Genomic DNA, 9,786 nt, shown 5'->3' with positions numbered 1-9,786 from the left:
ACACAATTCTGTATCCACTGACTCATCATCTCCTGGCTCTGGGCTTTCACTTTTCTGTTTCCTCTGCCTGTAGTTATGTGAGTCTGCGTAAGGCCTGGCTCACTTCGGGTCTCTGGACTTAGTGGACTTAGTTCGACAGGAATGGAACATCTCCTTGATGTAAAATCATGTCTCAATATAAAATTTTTTCATATATATATGTATGTGTGTGTGTTTCTGTGTGTGTGTGTTACTGATTTTGTTTCTCTGGACAATACAGCCTAGCACATGTATGTATGTATATATGTGTGTTTGTGTACATACATAAAATTACCCACCAAAATTATTCTGCGTGTTTCCTCCTATTACAAATACAGAACAGAAAAACCATATTGATATTAATGAGGGGGCAAGAGGTATGGAGACCCAAAACCCATCTGTAGACAATTCGACATCCCTTCACAGAAGGGTCACAGGAAGAGATGGCAACATATGTACAAAGGTGCTTGACACATTGGATGGATGTCTGGATTGTGATAAGAGCTGTAAGAGCTTCTAATAAACTGATTAAAAAGAAAAGCAATCTATTTAATTTTGTATTTCTCAACTATCCTAGATCAAGAGCTTTATTATTTTGATAGCTTAGTATTACAGTTTTACACAAAATATCATGTGGGGTCTCCTGAAATGCCTGATTGAAAGTGTTGTAATAAGGCACTGGTTTTCCTTTGTTATTTGTTTTTTGATTGAAATATAATTTACATTCTATAGAAAATACCTTTTTGACAGTTCAATCCAATTGATTTCTGGTATATATTTTTGGTTGAGTCTCCATTACCACTAACTAATTTCAGAGTATTTTTATCACTCATTCTTTAAGAAAACAAAATTATAAAAACCTTTCATTTTCATTATCAGTCACTCCCCATTCACCTAATTTGCTCCTGGCAACTACTAATCTGGTGTCAGTCTCTACGGATTTGCCTTTCCTGGATGTACCATAGAAATAGAGTCATAGAGTGCGTGATCACGTGTCTGTGGTCTTTCACTTACCATAGTTTCAAACCTCATTGATGCCTAGCCTGTATTGGCACTCACATATTTATAGAGAAAGTAACATTCCACTGTTTGACTATATCACATTATTGTAACTCTCTCAGTTGATGGGCATTTGTGTTGCTTCTACTTTTTGCCTATAAAGAGTAATGCTGCAATGAGCATTCACATTTGTGTGTGTATACATATGTTTTCAATTCTCTTGGTCATATACTTAGTAGAATTTCCGGGTCATATCGATAGAAACAATGTCTTCCAAAAGAACAAGTAAATCTGTCGTGGAAGAAATACAACTAGAATGTTCCTTAGAAGCAAGGGTGATTTTGCCTCACATACTTTGGACATTTTATTAGGACCGGCTAGTCGCTGGAGAAGGACATCGTGCTTGGTAAAGTAGAGAGGAAATGAAAAAGAGGAAGGCCCTAGACACGATGGACTGACACTGGCTGCATCGATGGGCCCAAACATAAGAACAATTGTGAGGATGGTGACGGACCGGCTGATGTTCCCTTCTGTTGAGCTTTTAGGGTTGCTATGAGTTGGAACTGACTCTCTGCCACCTAACAACAAACCACATAGTGACTTGACATTGAACTTTGAGAAATACCATTATGCTTTAAACCTTGCTTTATTGGCACCATAAATCCATCACAATCAAGTCATTGGGAGTCAGGATAAAAATCATATTGAAGCACTGTTTGTTGCTGTGTTAGTCCGGGTAGACTAGAGAAACACATTCATAAACACACATAGGTGTATAAGAGGCTGTTACATAAAGGGTATTGTACATGAAGAAAGCATCCCAACCCAGTCCAGTCCAAGCCTATAAGTCCATTATTAGCCCATATGTCTGATACCGATCTATAAAATCTTCATCAGACTCATGAAACACATGCAGTGACACCAAATGCAGGATGAACACATGCTAGGGGGTAGAAAGTCTTTGGATCCGGTGGCATTGTAAGTGCTGGCAGGGGTCTCCATATGGCTTCTCCAGCTCCCAGACTGCATCAGGGTAAGTCCCGTGTCTTCTCCTCAGGGATGTCTCACAAGAAGTGAGCAGAGAGAGAGAAGTGTCTCCTGCCTCCAAGGAGGAAATACAGGAGTTCCCAGAATTCTCAGGAGAAGGTCATGCCCACATTGAGGCCTCATTGGCTATGACCTGATTGACAGACTACACAGCACCCCTTCATTCTTAATCCTCTCAAGTCCCAAACTGACACCAGATTATGCAAATACCAGAGTTGCACACCCAAATTGCCACTCTCTTTATTCACAAATGTGTTTCTTTTAGTTTATTCAATAGACTTTCAATGAGCCAAACTGGAAATAAAAATAATAAAACAAGGGTATCATATGTTTTAAAAGTCACATATAATTTAATACATATGAGAATAAAACTCTTCACCTCAATTTGTCAAGTTAATTTCATGGAACCAGGTGGCCAATGACTTGTGTTCAGTCCTTTACAGGTGATAGTGCCATTCACCCACTGGGATTTCATGGTTGTTCCAGCTCAACTGTGCTGGGGTGTTCTTGTTTGTCTGTTTGGGTTTTTTTTTTTGGAATTGTAACAATGTACTTTTGTTTGGAAAGAAAAGCATGCTTGAAATAAGAAAACCTAAGAGCATTGCGTCTGATATTATTCTCCTTACTTTATGTGATTTTCCTCATTAAGTGTGTATTACAAAAACAACTCTGTTTTTCAATTTGGAAAGCTTTGCCATTTCACATCAAGACAAGTGATATTTCATTAAACAAATCAGAATTGTGTATAAAACAGCAGTGACTTTCTACTGTGGTTTTGGCAGCAGGTTTTGTGTTGAAACATTTCATCTTCATTTTGATTCAAGTATTTTGGGGTTGTACTTTCAAACATACAGTTTAGGTACAAATGTTTGCAGATGTTCCAAGCTTGATTTATTAAAATGGTCTCAGTACAAATCCCTTCTGCAATTAAATGCCTATTCGTGTGTTCTTTTCACAATGAAATGCTGTTAACAAATAGCTCTAATATTATAGCATAACAGTTAAGGGAAAACTTGGGTGCAAGTGGCTAATAGAGATGAGCTGGTGTGCTTTTACCAAAATAAAATATTAGCATTTATTTTATTTTCTACTCTGATTACAAGGTAGTATATGCATATTGAGGTGAAAGGCAGAAAGGTGCAATGAATACACTTTTTACTTTGAATTCCAACACCCAGAAGTAAACACGCTGAATTGTTTTTATATTAATTTTTGTCTTTATTCTTAGACATGTATGTTTTCTGCATGTGGAGATTTACTGCATCCTGAAAAGAAAGGGAAGAGACCGTGATGGTGGATAATGGTTCATGGAGGAGTGTGTAAGGGGATATAGATCTTTTAATGGTGGGAAAGATTCAACGTTTGACTTTCAGGCACTTCCGTCATATTTAAATGTTCTTGCTGGTATTTTCTTTTTGGTTTAAGACTTTCACTACATCAAGGCGAAAAATGGGAAATCATTGACACATGGACGTGGTAGGCATATTCAGCAAAGTGAGTAGTCATAGGAGATGTGAGCATTATTTCCAAGATTGAGTCCACTGAACTAACCAGATCTCCACTTTCCCCCCACTGTTCCAGGTGTGTCATTCATACTGGGTTGAAGAGGGGGACCTTCCAATGTAGAAGAGCAGCATCCTTCTGTTGAGGGGATAGGGTAGCTGTACCCCAGGGCTGGGTCTTGTAACTAGCTTCCACGAGCCACTTTTTACATGAACTTTCCTGTAATAGGGGATATTGTGGTCAGGGGCAGTCGGGTAAGCCCCTCCTCCTAGTGACCTTGTGCACCACAGACGGAAGCACTACCCCGTCCTGTGCAGTGCTCCCAATTACTCTTATGTTAGAGCTCATTGTTGCGGCCACGGTGCCAATCCATCTCGTCGAGGGTCTCCCTCTTTGTGATGGCCCCTCCACTTTACCAAGCACGATGTGCTCCTCCAGGGGCTGCTGTCTCCTGATAGCATGTCAAAGTACAGGAGATGAAGTCTCACCATCCTGGTCTTTAAGGAACATCCTGGCTGCATTGCTTCTGAGACAGATCCATTTGCTCTTCTGGCACCCTTTGGTCCTTCCAATATTCTTTGCTAACACCAAGTTCAAATACATTGATTCTTTTTCAGTCTTTCTTATCCAATGGCCACCTTTCACATGTATAGGAGGCTATTGAAAAAAACGTGGTTTGGTCCAGGTGTAACTTAGTCCTCAAAGTAACCTTCTTGCTTTTCAGTGCATTAAAGAGTTCTCGTGCAGAAGATTGACCTGCTGTAGTATGTGGTTTGATAACCTGACTGCTGCTTCCATGAGAACACCGTGTCTATTCTTGCTCAGTAGCTTCATGGGATACTGTCAACACAGCTTCCCTAGAATAAAAACTAAACAAAACTAATACTTAATCAAGCTAACTCAGTAAACCTACCTATGTCTCTAAATTTGCTTTTATTTAAAAAGACAAAGAGTAAGGAGGAGGAAGAGTAATATTTTAGATCTGAAGACTAGGATGTTACCGTATTTCTTGTTGTTGTTGAATTTAGACATTCTTTCCAAAGTTTTCTTTTGTTAATTCCTGCCTCCCTCCTTTTCTCTCGACACCTGGAGTTTCCATTACAAGTGCATTTGATCTTTTGGCTCTTTGTTTCATGCAATTTTTAAAGAATTTGTCAAATTACATAATTTGTTTTCATCTTAGTTCCACATTATTTCTTCTTGCTATTTAGGCTAAACAACTTTCCCCTAAGATGTTTGTATATTAGACAATTACGTTTTTGTTAAATTGTTTATTGGTGTCTTTTTGTACCTCTTCTTAACCCAGAAAATGAGATGCACTCTAAACAAATTAAATTTTCACATTAAAAATATCCTTCACGTTACACACACAGGAACCTGAAATCAACAAGTGGGATGTACTAAGGATAAAACACCTGTGTGCGTACTCCACCAAGAGGGTAACAAGAGGACCCACAGATGGGGAGAGGATTTTTAGCAACGGCACAACAGCCAGAGGGCTTATTACTAAAATCTACAATACCCTCCTATCCTGCAAAAAGAAACAGTTAACCCCCTGTGGAAGTGGAAAAAATACCTGAAACGAAATTTCATTATGGAGGAGACCAGAATGGCCAGTAAACATATGAGAATATTTTCCCAATCATTAGCCATAAGATAAATGCAAATTAAAACAACCATGAGATACCATCCAACACACTTGCAGATAGGCCAAGTCAGAACATCAGAGAGCAACAAATGTTGGAGGGGATGTGGTGAGATAGGCACTCTCCTCCATTGCTGGTGGTCGTTGGTATTTACAGCCTCTGTGGAAAGTGACCTGGTGATATTTAGAGCAAATGAAAATTGCTCTACTTTAAGAGCCAGCTATCCATCTACTGGGCATATACCCAGAAGAGGTAAGAAATGAACCACAACCAGTAGTTTGCGCTCCAGTGTTTACTGTGGCACAATTCACAATTGCAAAGAATTGGAAACAAGCTAAATTTCCATCCATAGATGAGTGGATTAGTAAACTCTAGCATGTACACCCAATGGAGTACTACACATCACTAAACAGCACCGATGAGCACATGAAGCACATTGTTTTGTGGGAAGAGTTGGAGGAAATTATGCCCAGCAAAGTCAGCCCATCACCAAAGGACAAGTACAACTTGAGTCCCCTAAGGTAAGTATAATCAGCGCAGTAGGTATAGAAGACAAACTACTTATCTCACACTATATGGGTTGAGATACAGGCAGTCCAGTGGAGGTCAGACCAAACCCCAGCAGGTACATGTCAATCCAACACAAAGAAGAGGAAAGGGGCGGGGGGGAGGGAGAGAGAAAAGCCAGGACAGGGAGATGATGGCATGAGGGGAGCAAGGCACTAACCCACTCTGGGGGAGGGTATTGGTTATGTCTCCACAGAATTGGGAGTGTGCACACAGACCATTCCATGCACACCATGAGGCACCAAACCATGAGAACAATGTAACCATGTGGAGATATGCATGAAAGGAGTGGGCTACATGGCTGGTCACACTCAGAGCCAAACTGACCCCTCCCTAGAAGTGCGTGTGTCAGAGAACAACACTAAACCTACAGGTTGGGGAGAGGTACTGGCATACCATGCTCACACAACAGCAAGCCAAGAAGGAGAAAGAGAAAGGGACGGTCTAGACCCCCATATCTGCACCCCGAGCTTGGAGAACGACGTCCCTGCACAGAGCTGCTAAGGCACAGAGAGCAGGTACAGACAATAACAGTTCAAGACATGTTGATGTTATCGCCTTATTGGTGAATACTGTGACAGAAGACAATACTGGGGACACACAGTGGAGTTAGTCCAGTCTGAGCGTCCCCCCTCTCCCCCACAGTGGGGCGAATCAAGAAGGGAACATAACAGATCAACAGTGGGAGCAAAGCCAAGCCACAAAGACCTTAAAGAGTCCCCCAAATAGACATCAGGCTAGGAGGGGCAGCTATCGGAATTCTCCCAGGACTGGTGGGGAGATAGTCATAAAGGTCAGTGGGAAAACCTGGCATTATGTATGTTTTTTTGTTGTTGTTATTTTTTGTTTTTTTGTTTTTATTCTTTTCAATCTTTTGTTTTCTTTGTGTTTGGTTCATGTTATTGTTGGTTTGCCTACTGATATAAGATAGTCATGGGAAGCAAGCTCCAGGAGAAAACAATGGGATCGATGGTCCCAGAGTGACTTGCGGGGAGAAGGAGGTCAGGGAATAGAGTGGTGAGCAAACATCAACACAGACAGAGAACAACTAGGGAATTAAAATCAACACGGGTGCAGAGATGCTGGGGGGTTGGAGCAACAGCAATCTAGTGGAGAGGAATTACTAGGAGGCAGAAGTAGAGTTAGCATGATGCTGGGGTAGGATGAAGGTAAAAGTAAACATAGGAAATATCTAGGAAGAAAAGCTATGGATAGAGGTATATGCATAGATTATACACATATAAATACATTAATTCATAAAAATAGAGGTAGTGGTCTATGTACATATATTTATATGGCAATACACTGACATAGTGGACAGACTTCAGGCCTTTGTTCATACCCTCCCTCAATACAAGAACACTTTGTTCTAACAAACTGGCATCCTGTGATGCTCACCCTAATGGCACAATCGCTGAAGACAAAATGATTGCATAAGCAAAGGTCGTGACAAAAGCTGATGGTACCTGGTGATTAAAAGATATGGTGTTGAAGTTAAACAAGCAGCCATTTAGCAAAGAAGCAAGAAGCCCACATGGAAGTTGCACACCAGCCTGGGCAATCACGAGGTGCTATTGGTACTGGGTAACAGGCATCAGAAGACCCATAAAAAAAACACAAAAATTCATATTGTTGAGAATGAGAGGGGTTGGAGCAGAGACCCAAATGCCGTCTGGAGACAATGGGACATCCTTCCACAGAGGGGTCATAGGGAAAGGATGAGTCAACTGGGGTACAGTAAAGTACCGATTAAACACACACTATTCCTCTGGTTCCTTAAGGCTTCCTCACCCCTCCCAAGCATGACCCAGGGCTGGCTCTTACTTTGGACTAGACTGGAGCATGTACACAGGTACAGATAAGAGACAAGAACTCATGACACATGGAATTCAGGAACAGGAATGGGAATAGCAATATCAGAATGGTAGGGAGAAGGTTGGAAGAGAAGGGGAGGAAGCAGATAATGATCACAGTGATCAACACATAACCATAAAACCCCCTCCAGGGGGATGAATTACAGAAACCACGTGAGAAGGGAGACAGCAGTCAGTGTAAGAGATGAATCAATAATAACGTATAACTTATCAAGGGGTCACCAGCAAGGGGCAAGGAACTGATCCCAAGGACTCAATAGAAAGTAAATGTATAGGCAAGAATGATGGAAACAAGTACAAATATGCTTCGTACAATTGATGTATGGATTTTCTAAGAATTGTAAAAAACCCCAGTATAATGATATTTTAATTAAAAAATGACTACCTTTTACCTGTATTGTATATATGTCATTTGACATACAGTTATAATATTTTATAATTTAAAATGAAAAACTTTCCATTTCTATTATTTTGCTTTAAGTTTTATTTTGAAATGAGTCCCCAAATTGCTTTCATTACCACAATGTGATATGAACATTTAGCTGTAACACTTCTAGCAATGTTATTGGTTCATTTCCCAGTATGTGGGTATGAAATTTGTTTTACTGTGTGCTTGGAACCCATGCCTTTCTATTCCACATTGTTTCCCTACTTCTCCCTCCACTGTTCCAGTGGTAACTAAATAATCTGCAAACTTTAAATGTATTTGAAATGGTCTGCTTTACTATAATAAGATATATATATGATGTTATGGGTTGTTTTCATTAAAAATGGTATCTTAGCTCTGTAATGTGGATATGAAACCAAAAAGCACAAGCAACAATAAAATAGATAGGTGGAATGTTTTTTCCATCAAAGGACTTCATCAGGAAAGTAAGACATGATCACCCTGCGAAGGAGAGCCTAAGCTCTGTAACCATATCTGGCAAGCATGTGCCATGTAGGAAATATAAAGGATTTCTAGAGCCCCGCAACTACAACAACAAATCAACCCAATCTAAAATGATATACAAATGACTAATAAACATAAGGAGAATTCTGTGTCATTCATTGTTAGAGAAATGCAAACCCAAACCACAATATGACACTACAGCATCCTCCCTAGAGTAAATATTATCAGAAAATACATAAATTCACCAGTGTTGGCGAGGATATGATGAAACTGAGACCCCCACCTATTCCTAGTGGAGATGAAAATAGTGTAGGAGCTGCTGTGAAAAACAATCAGTCAGTTTTTCAAAATGCTAGGCACAGAATTGCTAGAAACCAACCAAATCCATTGCATCTAGTCAATGCTGACTCATAGAGACCCGCTGTGGTTTTCTGAGAATGTAACTGTTTATGGGAGTAGAAAGCCCAGTCTTTTTCCAGTGGAGCTGCTGGTGGCTTTGAACTGCCAACCATTGGGATTGTAGACCAACTTGAAACTACTATACCATCAGTGCTGGTCCACCAATTCCATTCTTATGGGTACACACAAATGATGAAAACACTGTTGGAATATTGGGGATGGCAGCAAAATATGGTGAATTTAATTCATGTCACTGAGTTGGACACATGGTCAGACACTGCAGGCATAATGATGGAAGCAGAACATTGTCCAGGAGAGTGCTGGGGGATGGACTCTTGGGTTTGACGGCTCTTGGAATGTGACTGCGTCGAAGTTACTTTCTCAGAGTTGAATGACCACGGTGAAGTGAGTTGGGTAAAGCCTGTGGGGTTGGAAACTTTTAGATCTTCATTTACTGATAGGGCACGACTTTAGGTAAGAAAAAACAGCTGAAAAATCTGGTAATCATGGGAACTCTGAATGTACAAAGTATGAATATAGGAGACTTGGAAGTGGTGAAAATGAAATGAAAGCATAAATATCAATATCTGAAGCATTAGTGAACTGAAATGGACTGGTATTGCCATTGAAAATCAGAAAATCATGTAGTTTACTATGCCAGGAATGACACCCTTAAGAGGAATGCCTTTGAATTCATTATCAAAAATGACATTTCAAAATCAATCTTGAAGTATAATGTTGCCTGTGATATGATTATATCTATCTGCCTTCAGGAAATCCAGTCAATACAACTATTATTCAAATGTATGAGACCAACAGAAAAGCTAGTGATGAAGACATT

Source organism: Tenrec ecaudatus, chromosome 12 (genome assembly GCF_050624435.1).
Source record: "Tenrec ecaudatus isolate mTenEca1 chromosome 12, mTenEca1.hap1, whole genome shotgun sequence".
Lineage (NCBI taxonomy): Eukaryota > Metazoa > Chordata > Mammalia > Afrosoricida > Tenrecidae > Tenrec > Tenrec ecaudatus.
The sequence above is the reverse complement of the archived record's forward strand: the minus strand, read 5'-3'. Positions refer to the sequence as shown.